The sequence below is a fragment of the Garra rufa genome, chromosome 3 (assembly GCF_049309525.1).
Source record: "Garra rufa chromosome 3, GarRuf1.0, whole genome shotgun sequence".
Lineage (NCBI taxonomy): Eukaryota > Metazoa > Chordata > Actinopteri > Cypriniformes > Cyprinidae > Garra > Garra rufa.
The window spans coordinates 36,781,250-36,800,686 of record NC_133363.1 but is presented as its reverse complement, the minus strand read 5'-3'; positions in this window follow the sequence as shown (position 1 = coordinate 36,800,686).

The window sequence follows — 19,437 nt, the reverse complement described above, 5'->3', positions numbered from 1 at the left end:
AGGTGCTCTTCTCCTCACCTCTGTGCTGCTGGGATCTCTAGACGGAGGCGAGGTAAAGCCGGTAGGGGTCACCAGGTAAAACAAGGCTAAAATCTAGTCAGGAGCCCTGTGGTTGTCATTTAACCCCAATCCAGCATCTCACACACATACACCGTGTCCCCCGGTCTGAGGCCAGGAGAGACGGGCTATTGATTGTTAGCAATGAGAGAGCCAGCTGCCATTACACCATTACAGTCCTGACAGAAGAACTGCACTGCATTGATCTGCAGGCCAAGGCCCTCCTGTTGGTATTTATAGAGGTAGAGCAAGAAACATCCTTACCCCATCCTTCTTTATCTTTCTCTCGCTCTCTCATCCTCCCTCTTTCTTTCTCTCTCTCTCTCTCTCTCTGATGAGGTGTAATTGATTGTAAATGAGAATGTGTTTCCTACCTGACCCCAGTGCACTGTGGGTAAGATTGATTACATCTAGCGCAATTATGATTGATATGATTCAGTCGCTGAACACATCATGTGTTTACGTTTATGAGCGAGGTAAAATAGACCTTAGTAGACAGGAGTAGTGCCATATTAAATGTTTGACAGGAATGAAAATGAGGCTGAGAGGTTAAAAGTACAGTGTATTCAGCGGATTGTACTGTTTAACAAACCGATTGTTTAGCTGATGAACTGTCTTTACGGAGAAAAAAATAATTCAAATAATATTAATAAACAAATGTTTGTAAAAAGATTGAGTTGTAAAAATTGCAACCTGATCTCGTTCTAAATGTACCTGTAGGAACTTATTCGCAAGAAAATACGTAGCGCCATGTAGGTTTTGTGACATATTCGACGTGAAATGTCCACTGAGTGGCGCTAAAAGACTCTTCGTTTCCCCCCCGAACAGATGAACGTAGATATGGTACGTTTTATTTGGCGTTGTTTTTGTACTTGTCACCGCAGTTCTGACTTGAAACGTCCGTTAAGTGGTGATATAGACGTTTTTCCTGAACACGGAAGTAAGTCTGACTCTTAACTGAAAGAATGCTTTGCATTTCCGGTCTGCATTGTTTCTAGTCAAATTAGGGTATATTCCGAGCTAATAAACTAATGTTAAACCTATTAAAATGTGTTTAAAAAGCACATGGCTCCATAGCGCCATCACTTGGCAATGTCGCAATGACCGTCATTTGTCAGTGTCTCACTTTAATGAGTGTGTAGATGACACGAAGCAGTGGACGTTAGCTACATTAAAAACAGCTGGACGCTATTTGAATGGGTTCCTATGGAAACCGGAACAGAAAAGCATTCAATCTGACGTTAGAACTCGTAATGGCGTCGCTCATCGTTTACTCAGGAAAAAGGTCTATAACTCTAATCAAAGAACATATACTGACAAGAAGTGAAAGTCAATAGAACGTTCCATTGCAACAGCGCCGCCCAGTAGCAGCCCTACGCTTCCGCCATTTTGGAGTGAAAGCCACTCGGCAGGGTTGTGGCTACTGTGGCTAATGCAGTCCACTACCTCCATGCTGTCGCTATGGCAAATATCAGCTGCTTTGTTTAAAAAAAAAGTACTTTAAAGCTAAAATACACAACCTGAACGATGACAACATTTTTAAATATATATTTTTTTACTCCTTTCCGTTTATTTCTTAAGAATTTTTGTATTATATTAGGCTACTTCTGTTAATTATTAAACCATAACTCGTTTGTTATTAAAAGGATTTTTTTATGTTTTGTACGTATCTTAACCTTTGTTATTAATGCAATTAAAAAATATGACAACACAAAATAACGTATATTATCAAAAACAGACTTTGTCTTGCATTTATTTTTCGCAAAATCTTTGCTCTAGCATTATAAACGCTGAACTTATACCAAAATATATAATTAAATTAAGGAATGCATCAAAAAATTGGGAATTTTAGACAATAAATATACGACAGGAATATAACAGCTTAACAGTAAACTGTTTTTGCAGTATTATCTTATATTAATGTCCGTTAAAGCATGAAAATTATTTAATTATTTAGTTATGAAAGACACAGCAATAAATCATGTTCTGTAAGATCATCGATATTTGTAGTGTGATCCATGGGTTTAACACGTACAATATAATGTATAAATACAATATATATTTCAGACCTATAATAGTAAATAATAATAGTAATAGTAAATGCATTAAGTGGCATAAAATAAAAATACAGCAGGCTGCCTCAAATGTAATGTTGGATTCCACAATTGATAACATAAAACATATATAATAATACAATACAACTTTTACTGTAGTCATAACATTTACTGATGACTTAATTTGAGAAATTGTCTATTGCACTTCTGAACTGGCTGTGAAAATTTTGGGTGCGTAAGATATGACGAATTCTAATCCGTAAAATAAATCCAACAGTGTTGAGTGACTTTTTAAGGTCACACACTACCTCCCTGCAGTCATTGCGTTCTTTTATTTCCACTTTGACTTCTTTTTCGTTGTCATTCTGTCTGCTTCTGTGCCGTTGTCCAGTTGGAATTTTCACTCCAGAATGGCGGCCGCGCTACCGAAGCGACACCTAGTGGCTGTTACCAAAACAGCAACAGAGTTTCGCCTCTTGGTATTCTATACTCTTTGCTCTAATGCTTCATGACGTTTTAAAATAATGTAGCCTACCATCTGCACTACACCTAAACTAAACTAGACTAAACTATAGAATACCCAAGACAAGTCACTGGTATAGTTTTGAATGGGAAAAATGCAACGCTCATTATGGCCGCGAAGCCCCGCCTTGCTAACGAAAGAGCCAATTGTTGATTAGTAAAGTCAACGCGTCACTGTGACTGTAAAAATGGTTGCTACAGAAACAATCGGTTCTCAAAGATGTGCGTTCAGTACTGCGCATTCCCCATTCAAAGAGATAGAAGCTGCATTGCATGCCCGAGAGGCGTTTCAATGATGGCCGCCAAGTGACATGAAAGTGAAAGTCGTGACGTATGTCAAGTATGGTGACCCATGACTTGCCTTAAAGGGACTTTGACCTAAACCTACCTGGTACTATGAACAAAAGCAAATGTGAAGTAAAAAAGCAATCTCAAGCATGTTGTTTTAGCTTGTTTTTCAATCTCTCATCTTTAACCTATTTAATTGTGAGTGTTTTTCATGGGATTCATACAAGGATTCCACATCCAAAGTTCAATTTCATGCAGGCTGAGTTACCGAGCAAGCTTCTTACATCAGAAAAGCGAAACATATGTAGCTGCATTCACAACTGTGTACTAAAACGATTACAAGTGCTGCTGTTTTACCACCTCTAGTCTTCATTTCAGTGGAAAAACTGCATGTAGGCCTACTTATTGCTTCTTGGAGAAAAAGTTCCCACAGGTACATTTTCGTCATGAGATCAGGTAGGTTTTAACATACCGATTGTTCAGGTGATGAACAGTCTTTCTGAAAAATAATAATAATAATAATAAACAAAAGTGATCTAGGACCTTTAAACAGTGCATGTCCATCTTTCAAAAAGGCTTCTAACCTGACAAAGTGTATGGTTTTACATATTCAAACTGCAGTCGTCTTCAGACTGTCCAAGTATATACATGGCACAATACATAATAAAATATTGAAGAATTAAATAAACATTGTCTTTTAGAGTTTCAGTTCTAGTACGATTTCAGTCAGACTAATATTTTAAAAAGCTGACTTATTGCTTTAGTCCAACTGAAATTAAACTTTTAAAGTGCATCTAAATGCCTATATGTGTGACTTGGTGATCTATATTTATCCGATGTATCCTGTTTTTCCACAATCTCCAACAATGTGACATGAAAAGTTTACATGTTTAAAATCCCACTAATGAATTCCACCTCTCTTTTTTTCTTTTCCTTTTCACTCTGTGATATAGCACATAATCATCTCTTGGTTGCCAGTGTTGTGACAGCACACTGTGCCTTGGTGAATATTTCAGTATGTGTAAAAGTTGAAGCAATCAGCACCGGTCTATACTGCTTGCTTAGCAGGAGGTGTTAAAAAGTATTGGCAGCTGACATAGCCTGACTTAATATCCAGCTAAGTGATTTAATAGCTTCTGTTGGATGCTTAACTGCTGTTTTTTCTTGTATTGATTTATGAGCTCATAAAGTGTACAGTGAATTTTCACCCACCATGGGATCTATTGAGCCTGCCATTTGATATTTCATATCAGCTCAATACAGTAATTACCCACAGTTTGGCAACCTTTCCATCAGAGAATATAAGCTAAAGGTGCAGAGATCTACATCAAAACAACAGCGTGAATCAGATGTTTGTTCTGCTTTGGTTGCTTGAGAACATGAACATGTGTGAATGTGTCTGGTTGCTTCTTTATCTATTTGAACTGATAGTTATTTTGCTAAACGTAAATCCATCATAGTTACTCGTGAGTGCTTCTCGCTGGCACGTAAAATGGCGCCTAAATGTTCAGCGTTAGGTGAATAACATCAGTGTTCCCATATCTGCCCCTGTCAATAACCAACATACTGCTCCCCATCAATCCATCTCTCCATCTTTTTATCTGTTGGAGTTTTGTCCTCCATAATTCAGTTATTGTGGGAAACCATAATGAAATTTCTGCATTGTTTGTTATTCTCTCACAGTCTGTAATTCATCCCATCATACAACTAAGTTGAAGTGTCCTTCTGCCTGTTAAATGCAGAGAAAGAGTCTCTTTATGTGACCTGGTTATATTTCAGGCCTCTATGGGCAGCCTGTCTCTCTGAGGGGAATTAAGTTAAGCATGTGGTTTAAATGGTTGGTTATGAGTGGAAGCATTACAGCAACAGGCTTTTAAAATCCATTTTGCTCTCTCTGATTAGATTTGGTGTTATCATCACTGCAGTGCTGAAATGACTGTAGCTTGTTCATATTTCTGAAGAAAAGCATAAATCCAGCTAATTGGGACCTGTCTGCTCCAGTTAGGGCTGATGAAGAAATATTGCCACAAAAACCACAAGTCACTTTAAGACTTCCTTCCACTAGGGCTGGGCGGTATACCTTTTCATACCGAATACCGGTGTTTTTTTTAATGATATTCATTTTTCATATACCCCAATACCGGTGAGTGTGTGCGTACAAAGCGCTGGGAACACCTATGTTGACGCAAACAGAAACCGCAGCTTGCACGTGCTTGTCTGAAGCAACACATCTGCGGTGTGAACGTATTTCAGTATATCTGAGAAAGACCCAGGGTTAGAGATTTGCAAAACTTGTAATGCCGAAATTTCAGGAGGGGGTGTCTGCAGTGATGAGATCAGAGATCGGCGCATTGCATGCAGACAGATGTAGCTTTCAGTGAGAGAAAAACAATGGCTTTACATTGGTGTTACGTCGCAATATTTTAAAGATATGTCTTTTCTATATCGAATATTTTTATTAATACTTATGTTTTAAACCATGGAGGTGGAGGAACCAATGGATATCACACAAGCAACGTGGAAACTGATCAATATGTTAATGTGAAAGTAAAAACTGACTTTCAGCATCTGATGTGCATTCTTTCAGAGATAATGAGAGACGACTATACCTCATATGCTGATATTAATTTAGTCCCTTAATATTTTTTGTGCCCCGAACATGGTGGGAAAAAAATAAAAAGAAACGTATTTTGTGTAAGGTTTGTTTTTGAAAGTCTTAAATAAAGCTCTTAATTTTCATTGATGACTGCAGTGTTATTAGGGGGTTATGAAAGTCATAATTATGATTTCAGGTGGTCTTAAATGTGGGGACTGAAAGACAAGAATTGCGACGAAACTTCAAAAGGCTATCCATTGAATAAATATGAGCGCTGCACGTTTTAAAATCATTTGTTGCGCTGCTTTGTGTACCATTCTGACAGCGCCTCCTGCTGGAAGAGAAACGCGTAGACTTGTAAATGTGAACTCATGGATCCACAAGATAATGTTATAAAAATGTAAACAATTTAAACAAAGGCAGTAAAATATATGTATATGTTATTTAAGTAATATAATACTTGATTGATAATAATTGTTTAAATTGATATAATTGATTTATTCTTTGAAACTTTAATATTAATTTATGCAATTGCAATGCCTTGATTCTAGTAAGATTTAGTACACAGTCATAGCCATAAATGCAATGGTACTAATAATTGGCATAATTCTTTCGGTTTTCGGTTTCGGCCAAGAATTTTCATTTCGGTGCATCACTACATCAAATGTAAATGTGGCCAGGCTAAAGTTGTAGCCGCAGGAGGCAACACAAGCAATTTGCTTCACCACCTCCGCCACAAACATGTCCTGGAATATGAAGAATGCACAATAAAGTGTTGTGTATTTTGACTGCAAGTCATGAATTCTGATTTCTTCACCTCATTACAATTATGAGTGCCACTGTCACTTCTTTGTGAACAGCAGCATTTTGTGAGACCAATCAAACCTGGGTTAATACTAGTCCGGTCAATGTAAGCCAATATACTGCAGTAATTATTCTCTAATTTATTAGGAAATGTGGTTAACACCTAGTCATGCATGGAAAAAAAAAAATACTGTCATATACCGTGATACCGTATAATTTTGAAAAATACTGTGATATAAATTTTTGGTCATACCGCCCAGCTCTACCTTCCACGCTGTGCCTGGCATCTCTCATCGTTATTTTCTTTCCCTCAACCATCCATCCATCCATCTATATATCCTTAGAGGATGTAGTGCAACCTCAAAAACTATTAGATGATAAAAAAAAATTGTAGTACAAAAATAAAACACCACCAATATTACAAAATATAACATAAAAAAGTAAAAAAAATCTCTTGTTTATAAAAAAAAAATAAAAAAAAAAACTTGGACACCAGTGACACCAGCAGGTAAAGTTACAGCAGGAATTTGCATCTCTCTCGCCTCCCCTCAGCCCATTGAGTTTTAAAAGACCACCTGAAGCAGGGGTGTCAAACTCCTGTCCTGGAGGGCCACAGCCCTGAAAAATTTTGATGCAACTCTAATTAAACACACCTGATCCAACTAATCAAGTCCTTCAGGCTTAATAGAAAACTGCACAGTATGTGTGTTGGAGCGGGGTAGAACAAAACTCTGCAGGGCTGCAGAGACACCCCTGGCCTAAAGCATGGAGTGAGTTTGGTGGGGGGTAATTGACAATGAAAGTCACGGTGGGAAAGTCACATGAGGAGAGACAAAGCCTCCATCGCAATATGATTGGATATGACTGGTTATGTTTGGCTGTGATTGGTTCATGCGATAAATCCGGCCTCTTGTGTTTGTGCGCATTTGCGAATTAGTCTAAATGAACAATATCATGGCGTTAATGGGAACGGGACTAATTTAATAAAGTAAACAACTCACACTTAGATGTAACCACTTTGTTACATCAAAATAAGACTGAAAATGGCATAATTTATCTGTGGGAGTTTTTAGAGTAGTCAGCGTGGTGAAATTTAAAGTAAATCTCTGTGTCTGTGACCAATATTTACCAAGCTTTGATAACTGATGATCCGAAAAATTAAAATAATTATAATAGCTAAACATAAGCTCACAAATGATTTTTTTTTCTGATTGTGTAAATAGTGTTTATTCAACCAGGAAAACGTGACTGATATGAATTTTAATTTCATTAAAAAAAAAAGTTTGAGGCCTTTGCATCCTCATTTCAAAACACCACTGCACACCACTGAGATAAATTACATTTAAACAAATGAAAAAACGTTGTGTAAAACTGTACTAATATTTCAGAATATTGCAGTTTTTACTACATTTTTGATCAAATAAAAATCTTTATAGACCGGTTGTGTGCAGTATCTAAAAACTGTGTGACATTTTGTCAGAATTTTTAAAAAATTCAGAGCCAAAATCCTGCAAGCGAAGTCAAACTAACACACAAGACTCACGCAACATTTACAAAGCTAAATCCTTTTCCTCAGGGTTACATTACCGTCATGGCAAAGTGTAAAGCAACCAGCGGTGTAAAACTATCCTAATCTGGCAACACTAATGCAGTGAACCAACACTACAAAACTGGCAATCACAAAGTCTGGGTTGCCATTCAACTCGAGTGTGAGCAAAGCTAAAACTCCCCTTTTTGCCAGGGTTCCTAGCACCTGCAGAGCGGTGGAGTGTGTTGTAATTGCAGTTGTATAATGGCCTGTTTAACACTATGAATAGGAACAGTGCACCTGATGAAAACAATGAGCAAACCCAAGAGATTGAGTGTCTGCCAACACTAAACCCAACCATTCAAACTGCGCACAGATAAAGTTACAGTTCACTCCTCTGGACTGCATTAAACTAATGGCGTTCATTGATATGGCTCAAAATGGAGTTGTTTTTCAAAATATTCTTTAGAATAAGGAACGGCTAGAGTGCTTAACATATGGCTCAGCAGATTACTAATTGAATATTCCGTCTCTCATTTTGTGTATCACCTTTCGTCAAGGCAGCATACAACCTCTCACATATTGCATATGTTATTCCGTCCATAAATTACATGTGGCGTCACATGATATTATCAGTTGTAATCATGAATAGGGAGGCAGTTGGCCATTAGTGTGGGAGGATGAAGATGAGTGGATTAACTCATCGCATATTACATTTTGCTAGAGAGCATGTGAAATCTATACAATCCACACCATATTTAGATTGAAAATGATCTTTGTAATATATATGGAAATTTTGGTTAAAAAGTTCAAAGAGCATTTATGATTATATTGGACATTATATAGGACATTATATACACTACTGTTAAAAAAATGAGTGTCAGTAAGGTCTTTTTTTAAGAAAAAAATTCATAATTTTATATCAAGAAGGATACATTAAATTTATCAAAAGTGATTGTAAAGATGAATAAATGCTATTCCCTAGAACAGTTGATTCATCAAGAAATCTTGAAAAAAAGTATTACCGTTTCCACAAATAAATGTTCAAAATCATGTTATGAGCTTCTTGGGGACGAAATCAGTATATTACAATGTATATTAGTATATTAAAAGGATTTCTGAAGGATTGTGGAATAATTGGACTGGTTTTGCCATCACAAAATTAAAACACACTGTAGTAATTACTAAATTGTAAGTTCTTTGTGAATGCGCGACGGAGACTGACACAGAAGAAAATACATTTTTGAATAAGGTCGTTATTTTTGTTTGTCTTTTTCCCACACAGAAAGCATTCTCATAGCTTCATAAAATTATGATTGAACCACTGATGTCACATGGACCATTTTAGCAATGTCCTTACTACCTTTCTGGGCCATAAATGTAGGTGCGTTGCTGTCTATGCAGGATCAGAAAGCTCAAAAATACCTTAATTTGTGTTCCAAAGATGAACAAAGATCTTACAGGTTTGAAACGGCATGAGGGTGAGTATTTAATGACATTTTTAGTAGTCTATACATATTTTAAAGTTTAAAGTGTATCATTTTTTGAAATGTGTTTTTGTTATTTGATAATAGCAGAAGCAGTGTAGTGATAATGTTTGGATTGTTTTTTAAAAGTACAGCAGAAGCTGAGAGATTTCCATTTACCCCCCTTTTTAAGAGATTCTGTTTGAATGGTTTGCTCAGATTAATATATGTTAAAAGAAGAAGCAATAAATGATTTTAGTTTGCTTTTAATGCCGGGAGTGTAGCCTTAACCATACCTCTTACACAATCCCACTGTCTAGGGCTGTTTTATGATTACATCACAACGGTAAAGTTATGGTATAGCTGTATTGTTTTGGATCAGTGGTATATTGCTTTTGATATCTGTGCTTTTATAATAAGTACAGGCTCCATTTGGGTCATTATGTTCTCTCTAATGCCTGTTCCTTTTGTCAAAATGTCCTACAATACATCTAGCGAGGCATGCTTTGTGTGAATAATTGAAGATATCAGAATTTTAGAAGTTAATAAGCTCAGCGTTCGGCCATGTTAGAGGCGTACTTTGACAAATGCATTATATTTCCTCCTCCCTGATGCACTTACTATCTGTTACAGCTAATATAAATATGCAAATCTGCCTGTTGAACTTTACTGGGGCTGCTGTGATTCGTCTCTTTAAGATATTCATTTGCATGACTGAAGCACCCATGCATCATGCCAGTGTCATTCTGAAAGCAAATATTAATCAATTTTGCGTGATGTATCCCTTCCCCCAGCAATCCCTGTTTCTTTGTTTGACTGTAACGTTCGCTTTTTTAGCGTTTACTTGCTTTACAATTTAAGAAAGGTCTTTGTGCGTGACCCAGCTATTGTTGTGTCTGGCCCTTGGACAATAGTGAACAGAGATGGTGACATGATGAAATTGATTCATCTGTGTGAATTACTTATAAATGTAATTAAACTGAGTTATGTCCAATATCATCACAAAGGCTCGCTTTGACCTTTTAACCAATATTCCAGGAGCCGGTGATGTTCTTGGGTTCTGTTTCACGGTGGTGTGGTTTACATGTGGTACGGTGGCCAAAAAGGAGGACACTTCACAGGATTTAAAAATAAATAATCATTTCATACCTACAGTATACAATTTTTTTAATTATATGCTGCCCCTTTCATCTAAATTCCTAAATCTATTCAATGAATGCAATTGGAATAAAGATACATTATTATTACCAACATCTAGGGGAATTACAATCAAATAAAATCGACAACAACGGGCCTCATTCATGAAATGAGCAGAATGATTTTTGGTGTAAATCGTTCTGCTGTTCTGACATAAACCTTATAAAATGTATGAAAATCTTTGGATTTTTAATCTGTTAGTTATTATGAAAGAAATGTACACCTGCTCCCTATCAACTGCAAAAAGTGCGTACACCGACCAACCATCCTACTTGTACAACGACTGAACAATAATGGAAAAGTACATTTTTCTTGGATCTTCGCTTTCATATTTAGTAGGCTCTTCAAAATGAGATACTATAGTAATATGTTACTGGCATATTTGGATATTCCAAATAATACAAATTAACAACCAAAGCGTCTCAGCTAAAAAAAAAAAATATTTACGCAAGTTTCATGAATGAGGTCCAATCTTTGCACTGCAGAGGTGCCACAGAAGCTGTATCTGAAATAGCATTATATTTCATGTGTAATGCAACTCAGAGATGCCATGAATGCATGTACACAGCAGTTAAAGTTGCATGAGTAAAGTTATAAGATAAATGTTTTAAATGGGTCGTCGGATGCAAAATTCACTTTTACATGTTGTTTGAACATAAATGTGTGTTGGCAGTTTGTGTACACAACCACCCTATAATGATAAATATTGACCCAGTGTTTTTTTTTTATTCCTGTAAAACATAACCCCTTTTTCAAATCAAGCCATTCTCTGATTCTTGGCTATGTAATGTCACACAGACCAAGGCCGCTTCCACGAATGTTGATTGACACGACCGTACTACTTTAGACCCGCCCTGAGTTAGGTGTAACAGTCCGCCATTGTTTCGACGCCTGAGCTCATAAGTGATTGAAGTGTTTTGTTATTAGATATAATAATGATCAAAACAGTCGTCATTTAGGCCCGACATCTGAGCTGCCTAAGACGCAGAGGATTACTTTTGTTTTTGAAGGGAATGTGTCCCTGATCTACCTGATTGTGTCTATGTTCATGCAAATCATTCGTGATCCAGCTTTACCTACAGAAGGAGTGAGTATAATTTTTTTTTTTTTTTATGAATCTTTGCAAATCAACTTTACTAATAATGTGCTAGTTATCAAGTTTCACAGCTAAAGTTTACAGTCTCTCAGAAAACTGTTCTCCCCCCACAGAAGAGAGAGGCGGGTTGAGCATAGCTCATTAGCATTTAAAGAGAAATGCACCGAAACGGCTTGCTCTGAACAGAGCTGCTTTTGGCAAGATAAAATGAGTGTTGTTTTACACTGCCATTGAGAAACTTTAATTAAAGTGTGTAGACTTTTTATTAATACCCTCAATAATCATATCAACTTGTGGAAAATGGGCATCCGATGACCGCTTTAAATTTATAAGTACTATAAAATATGAAACTATTGCCGGTAGGTGGCAGCAAGTCACTGTCTTAATGCATGAGTCATTTGTTCAAAATGGCTGATTCATTCTGGAACAAAGCAAGTGACTGTCTTTATGAATGGGTCATTGAATCACTGACTCGCCTAATTAAAAAACACTGAATCATTCAGAAATGAAACCACTGTGTTGATCAGAGACACAAATGTTCTGCTGTGACTCTGTTTGGAACTGTTTTCACTGGTGAAATAGAGCAACAGTCAATATAGTGTCTAAAATCTACATCACTTATTTATTTGCCTCTTTTTAACAAAAATAAATATATTTATAAATAAATATACCATTGGATAACGTCTCAAGGCTGTGCCAGATAGAGAACATGGTATTTCAAACTAAACTAAACTGTGCGTGTACTCACCTGTATTAGCGCATACACTTTTTTTTCTTATTGTATAACTTTACACTGCTCAGGAGCCTTTAAGGAAACACATAGACAGGTATGACTCATTCTCTGGATTAAGTTTCCATCATGCTTCATTCATATCAAAATTCAGGGAATGGGATAAGAGCACTGGTTCAGTATGCTTTCTTTCTTTCTGCCTTTCTTTTTCTGTTCATGTGCTCACTTGCTCATTCAATTTCTTACTCACCCTCTCCAGCAGGGTTAAGAGCATTGAACTGCACTCATAACACAAATATGCTAGATGTTAAATAAATATCCAGTTTGTTGCATAGCCCAAAATAGAAAGCCCAAGACCCAGAATAAAATACAAGCCTATCCAGAGGGCCTGCTCTTTGTCTCTCGCGCTCTCTCTCTCTCTCACACACACACACACTCAGCCCCTGAGGGATCCCCAGTCAGACAAACAATGATAAAGTAGTGCTCTTATGTCTTTGACACTCTGAGGAGATGCAGACCTCAAAACGCCTAACTAATAAACGCCGTCTGACTGCCACACACCCAGTGCACACAGATATCAAATGTAATGTTAGTGACACCTCAGTGTGTCAGAGAATATTGTTTATTAAGGTATCACACGTTTTCCCCAGTGCCGTTGGAAAAGGTCACCGTAAGGTGAAAACGAGGTCACTTTTTGTCACTGAGATGAAAAGTGTCCAAATTTCACCCCTTCAAACATGGGCCAAGCACTCTGAGGTGAGCACTGAAAGACAACACATGGTCCAGATGACCAATCCTCCCTATCTGAACATAATAAAACGACCGGGTTTCATCTGGGTCGAGGCCTCTGATGTAAAAGGGCAGGTGAGGAGAGCGAAAAGTTTGATTGTGAGCGAGACCCACGAAAGAAACAGAGGGAGAACGGATGAGTGGACGGGCGGGGGTGCGGTTGCCGAAAGGTCAAGCATGTAATATAAGAGCAGGATCTCGGCCGTCTCCGTCAGACAATAGCCTCCCGCAGCAGACACTCCGCTGTTCTCTCTCTTCTCTTAATTACAGTCATATCACCCCGCCGCCGCCGCTTGTCCTTAACATATTCCTCTTTATTTGGAGTCCTTTTTTCTCAGCTAATGGAATGTCAGCTCTCTGCTATTCCCTCTCCTCATCTCACGCCGATCAAAGTGACCTCTGCCTCTCCGCCGGCGCGCAAATCAATACGCGCACTGACAGAAAACCACACAACATATAATAAATGACAATCCGCGCACGCACGCACACAGGCCGTCCCGTGGCATATCTGACAAAAGCCTTTCATAGCAGTCATTCTGGCAAGATGGCAGTGAGTTATGTTTAAGGGAGGATTGGCGGAGCGCTCGGCTCTGTGCAGGTGTGGATATTACAGGGCAGGGTTGGTTTAAAGCATCTCTCTTCGGTGTGTGAGAACGCCCGTCCCGGCCCGGGGCTGACAGCACCAATGCCATTACAGTTGTAGCTGTTTATTGTGGTTGTCTTGCTGGGAGAGGTTCTATCCAAAGCAATTTTCCTCTTAAGGGGGCAAATTGCTGGCGGAAAATTGTATGTGCTGTCGTTCAGCCATGATTGGCAGGGAGGCCGAGTTTGGCAACAGCGAATAAAGGAGAATGAAAGGATTTCATACTCGCAGGCTGAGAGTAGTGAGCGAGGGAGGGATGGATGGAAGGAGGAACGAGAAAAAGCACAGTGCATATTAAAATGTGTTGTGAAAAACGAGTGTGAAATTTCACACAATTCTGAAAACGACTGCTGTTCTTCCAGGTGGAGAGAGAGAAGCCAGGTGTTTGTGAAGACCTCATAGAACTACTAAATCTCTCTCTCTATCTTTTTCCTCTCTCTTTTTTTCCATCGGTGTGCGCTAGCTTTGTAAAGGATCAGGAGGATTTGTAACAGCTGGCATTCTTCCAGTCACTTGAAACAAAGAGCGAGTGAGTGAGAGAGAGAGAGAAGAAAAAAATTGTGAATTGATGGAGAGAACGACATGCGCTTGCATTCTGCGAACTTTGATAGCAGTTATTAGCTGCTGCCGCTCTTAGTGAAATAAAGGGGTGAAGTGATGTGAACTTAACTTGACTAAACTCAAGTTTTGTTTCTATTGAAGCGTTTATGTGTTCTGTCTGGCGTTTTTTCCTGCTCGTAAACAAATATGAAACACTCTTTGTTTCTTCCTACCATCCTGATCAATACTTTTCATTCTTCTTTCCAATCCATACCTTTCTTCCTTATCCATCTTTCTTGCCACCTGATTGTCTTCCTCCTCCTATCCATACTTCTGTTTCCTTTCCTTCCTCCTGTACTGTTCATAGTTTTCTTTCTTTCTTTTTCTTTTTTCTTTCTATCCATTTCCGTCCTGCTCTATCTCGCCCTCCCTCTGCAGATGGCGTTTCAGCCTCATCCATTAACTGTTATTGTTTTTCCTGAACATGACATTGATTCAATTTAACACCAATCAATTTCAAACGCTTCTGACATTCAGATCTGACCTTAAGGCAAATGACTCATGAACTATGATCAGAATTAAACTTTTGCTAACGAGGTGATCTCTCAGCCTTGCCCAACAGCAACGTTCGCTAAAAATTAGATCAATTATTATAAGGCAAACAGACCCTAAGTTGATTACCCTGCCCTCACTAATTTGTGTAATTAATAACCAGCCCTGGACCAGAATAAGAAGTTTATTAATCCATATCTACAAGGCGGTAATGAAATTGCGTGGGCAGGTCATCCATTTAGATGGTAATGTCATAATCAATGCTGCCACACCATACATGTTAATGAGCATTGTTATGAATTGTTACAGTTGTGTGTGTGGCGACGTCGGCCTCTTTGTGTTGTTATGTATGGCAATCAGACGCGTGAAAATGGCAAATCTAATTAGGAATTCCGACTGGAGCGGCTGGGAACACTGAGAGCAGTAGACGGTATCGGAGCTGACAGCTGCCAGCCGGAACGCCGAGTGTCGGAACAAAACCAGCATTCTGCGCCACAACAGGAATGACAGGAAAAAAGGATGTATCACAAACGAATAATTGCACTCTGCATGGCCTCTTGCCATATAGCACAATAGAACTGCCAGCACAGGAAGAAGATGCTATTGTGTGTGTACAAGCACTCTTTATGAGTTTTACCTCAGAGTCGAGGGGATAGACTCGTGTCATCTGCATGGCGATGAGGCTCCTGCTCTCGCATTCAGTCTTCCTTTGCGGGCCCTGTGTGGTCCTCCGCTTCGGCATGCTCGATACTGCACTGCATTCATCTGCTAAATTAATACATGTAAATACACACATATAGAGGTCTCATACAGGTCATAGGGTTCATATTTACACTATTATTAAGTTTCCTTAAAGGGATAGTTCACCCAAAAATTAAAAATTCTGCCATTAATAACTTACCATCAAGTCGTCACCTTTGGAGCACAAATTAAGGTACTTCTAATGAAATCTGAGACTGAGGTGCACACTGGGTGAAAACTTTTGAACAGAATGAAGATGTGTACATTTTTCTTATTTTAGATAAATATCATATTTTTTTTCATTTGGTACTGCCCTTCAGAGGCTACAGAAGACAGTAACATGTTTCCCAGTAGACAAAATAAGTAAAATTTACTTGTTATCAAATTCAAAAAGTTTTCACCCTCCAGCTCTTAATGCATTGTGCTTCCTTCTGGAGCAACAGTCCGTGTTTGAACCTTCTACAATAAAGTCTCTCAGTTGTCCTCAGTGTGAAAAGATAGATCTCAAAATCATACAGTCATTGTTGGAAAGGGTTTAAATACATAAAAATGCTGGAAAACCAATGAATTTGTGGGACCTGAAGGATTTTTCTGAAGATCAGCAGGCAGTTTAACGGTTCAGGATGAACAAGGGACTCATGAACAACTATCACTAAACAAAAAAAAAAAAAAAAACACAGCTGTGGATCATTCAGGTAAGAACACAGTATTAAGAATCAAGAGGATGTAAACTTTTGAACATGTCATTTTTATGTCATTATTCTCTTGTGGACGACCTTATAATATCTTATTCAGGTCAGTACTAAATAAACAATAACATGCATTTTGTATGATCCCTCTTATTTGGTAAAATAATTAACATTTTACAGATTCTGAAAGAGAGGTGTAAACATTTGACCTCAACTGGTTCAACCTTAAATTTATGAAGCTATACGAAAATGAGAGTAAACACAGTAATGACAGAATTTTCATTTTTTGGGGTCTTGATGTCTTAATGAGAGATGTCATTCACATTGGGGCCTTTGGTTATTTTTAGTAAATTAAATGTAATATAAACATACATGAACAATACTATTTAAATGTTTCGAGCTCATGCAAGACTGCATTTATATGACCACAGTGAAAACTGTAATATTACTGAAATATTATTACAATTTAAAATAACTGTTTTGAATTTAAATGCCAAACTTTTGGTAGTATGAAACATGCAAATAAAAAGCCAGCAGTTGGAACTTGTGGAAAAAATCACATAAGACTTCCTTGTGTCCTAGTAAGCTCCTGTAAATAATGCAGTGTTAGAGACAGACGAAAGGAGAGAAGAGAGAATGAAGGGTGTGCAGGTGTGCAGTCAGACACACCAGTCCTGCCACAAGTCGCACACCGATGCTAACTGCTTTTAGCACCTTACACATGCCACTGTGTGTGTATGCGTGTGTGCTGCCTGTTATGAGGTTAAATATTTTACACAGACATGCTGCATATGTAGCTCTGCAACACCTGTTCTTCAGAGCCAACAGCAGCATCTGCTACACAACTCATTAATGGCTGCACAGATACACACCAAATGTATTAAACGCAAAGCACACAATGTGTATTTTTCTCCTATCTCTCGCACCTTTCACTATTCGTAAACCTTTATAAATTCCCCTTTGATTAGCGAAGACTGTGTTTTACAACTGAAATGACATACAGATAAAGTTTGATCTAAGTTTGATCACAGGCATCAAGATGATCATTAAGAGCTCGAGATGAAACTTAATCAAAGAGATCGTTTAAAGAAGGCCGAATAAGAAGAGGTAATGCTATCATCAGTCATCATTCAGGCATTACCTGCTCCAGTTTTTGAGCTTTGAAGATGGCCAATAAAAGCTGCTGTTAGGATGAAGTTAAAGTGATTCTCTGGGTTTATATTGGGTTAGTACTGATTGGCTTTAAATTGCTCTGTCTTGAGATTCCCTTTCATCTTTACTGCTGGAAATCACTGTTTTCCTGTTGTCTGAGTAGGTTTAAACATTTACTCTCTCTCTCCCTCTCTCTCTCACCGTGGATGTTTTCCCTTGGGAACGTGAGAAGGAACAGCTCAAGGAGTGAATTTCAACTAACTAGCAGTATAGGTAAAGAATTAGACAGGGTGAATCAGAAAACAATTGTCAAATCACAGCCAATGTCTGTATATTTCCATACTGAGTGCACAGATTATAGACCACTATGGAAAACAAGATACAGGCAAAACTGAAGGCCTGACCTAATACCATAAAAGCACATTGTTCTTCATTCATTTTCAACCTAAGCCCAGTTTAGAAGCTTTAAATCACTATTGTTATACACTCAAAAATATTTTGGCTGAACTTAATTTAAATGTGGACAGTGGTACCACATGTTGGAAATGAGATTGCTTCACGTGGAATTGTGTTAACTCAACTCAAATAATTTGTATTAGAAGCTGAACTGAGAATGAAAGGTGAAAGGAGCTCAAAAAACTAGCTAGCAATAGTAATAAGCTAACAATAGTAATGGGGTTAGGTAAAAAAAAAAGTGCACAGTCATTGAACATTTACGTTGGCTATTTACGTCAACGTACCGCCATGAAAATCTCTGTGTGTGTTATGTGAGCTTGCAGTATAGCATCTCCCATTGCAAATGATAGAATTATTAAACTCTTCATATTTCTATAAACTATCACAGGGCTGTTAAATGCTTGATTCCTATTTGGTTGATTGGTTCTAAAGGTGTGCAGTAAACATACAGCTATGAAGCAGTTTTAGGTCTGTCAACTGCATTACAGTTTTATATCACTTTGCCAAGTTATTTCATTTATTTCTAAGGTCCTTACAATGTTTAACAGCAAAAGAATTTAAAACTACAAAAGACACAGACCGAATTACTAGCTCTAAAACAATGTTTTGGAATGTTTTCCAGAGGCTATAAATACTTGCTTTGTCCTGCCTTGACACTTACTCAGGATCACATTTTGTGCCTAATTTTCTCACAATTTCCATACACTGCTGCACCAAAAGTAGCAGTGGAAAGGTGGAAGTGGTTGTGTGTAAAGTCCAAGTGCTCATTGAGAAAAGCGATGTATACCACAGTCACAAGCTAGCACTCTCAACCTAAGCACAAGTGCCACTTTTGGCATTATGGTAACTGCCAAAACTCAAGAAAAGCTTCTCACCCTTTTTCATCTTGCTTGAAAACACATAACACTAAATGTCATCATTTACTCTGCCCATCCAGTCTCATGCAAAGCATGCTGGGAATGAGAAATCCACTGGCCATCCAAACATAAACAGATTAAGTAAACTTCTATTTTAGACATTTAGGTGAATTGCACACAGTTGATAAAATGTTCAGGAACTGTGTTCCATTAGCTTATTAAGTAAACTGAACAAGCAGCAAAAATCATTTTTGAGTGTACAGTGCATGGACTATCCGTCCACATAGCTAAAGCGCACACAGAACTAATCGTTACATTCCTTAACTCTCATCAGGAGACTCTGAGGTAAACCTCTGACAACAGCAGATCTCCTGTTTATCAGAATCAAAGTCGACAGAGAAGGAATCCATATGCTTTGATTTTATTTGACATTCACCCCCCGAGGCTGTACTCTAATGGTGAGACTGGCAATACTGTTCTCCATCTGGTCAGGTAGCACCAACGTAGGCAAAATTAGCACGTGGCACACAGCAGGCATATGCCCCAGCATAAAGCTACATGAGAGCATCGTGTGCCAGCTGTTGTGATGACAAATACTAGCATGACAATTGTGCAGTTCGCAGGCTTGAAATGCACAAGACGACAAGGCTAAGAAGCAGTGGTGTGCTTTTAGTGAAACT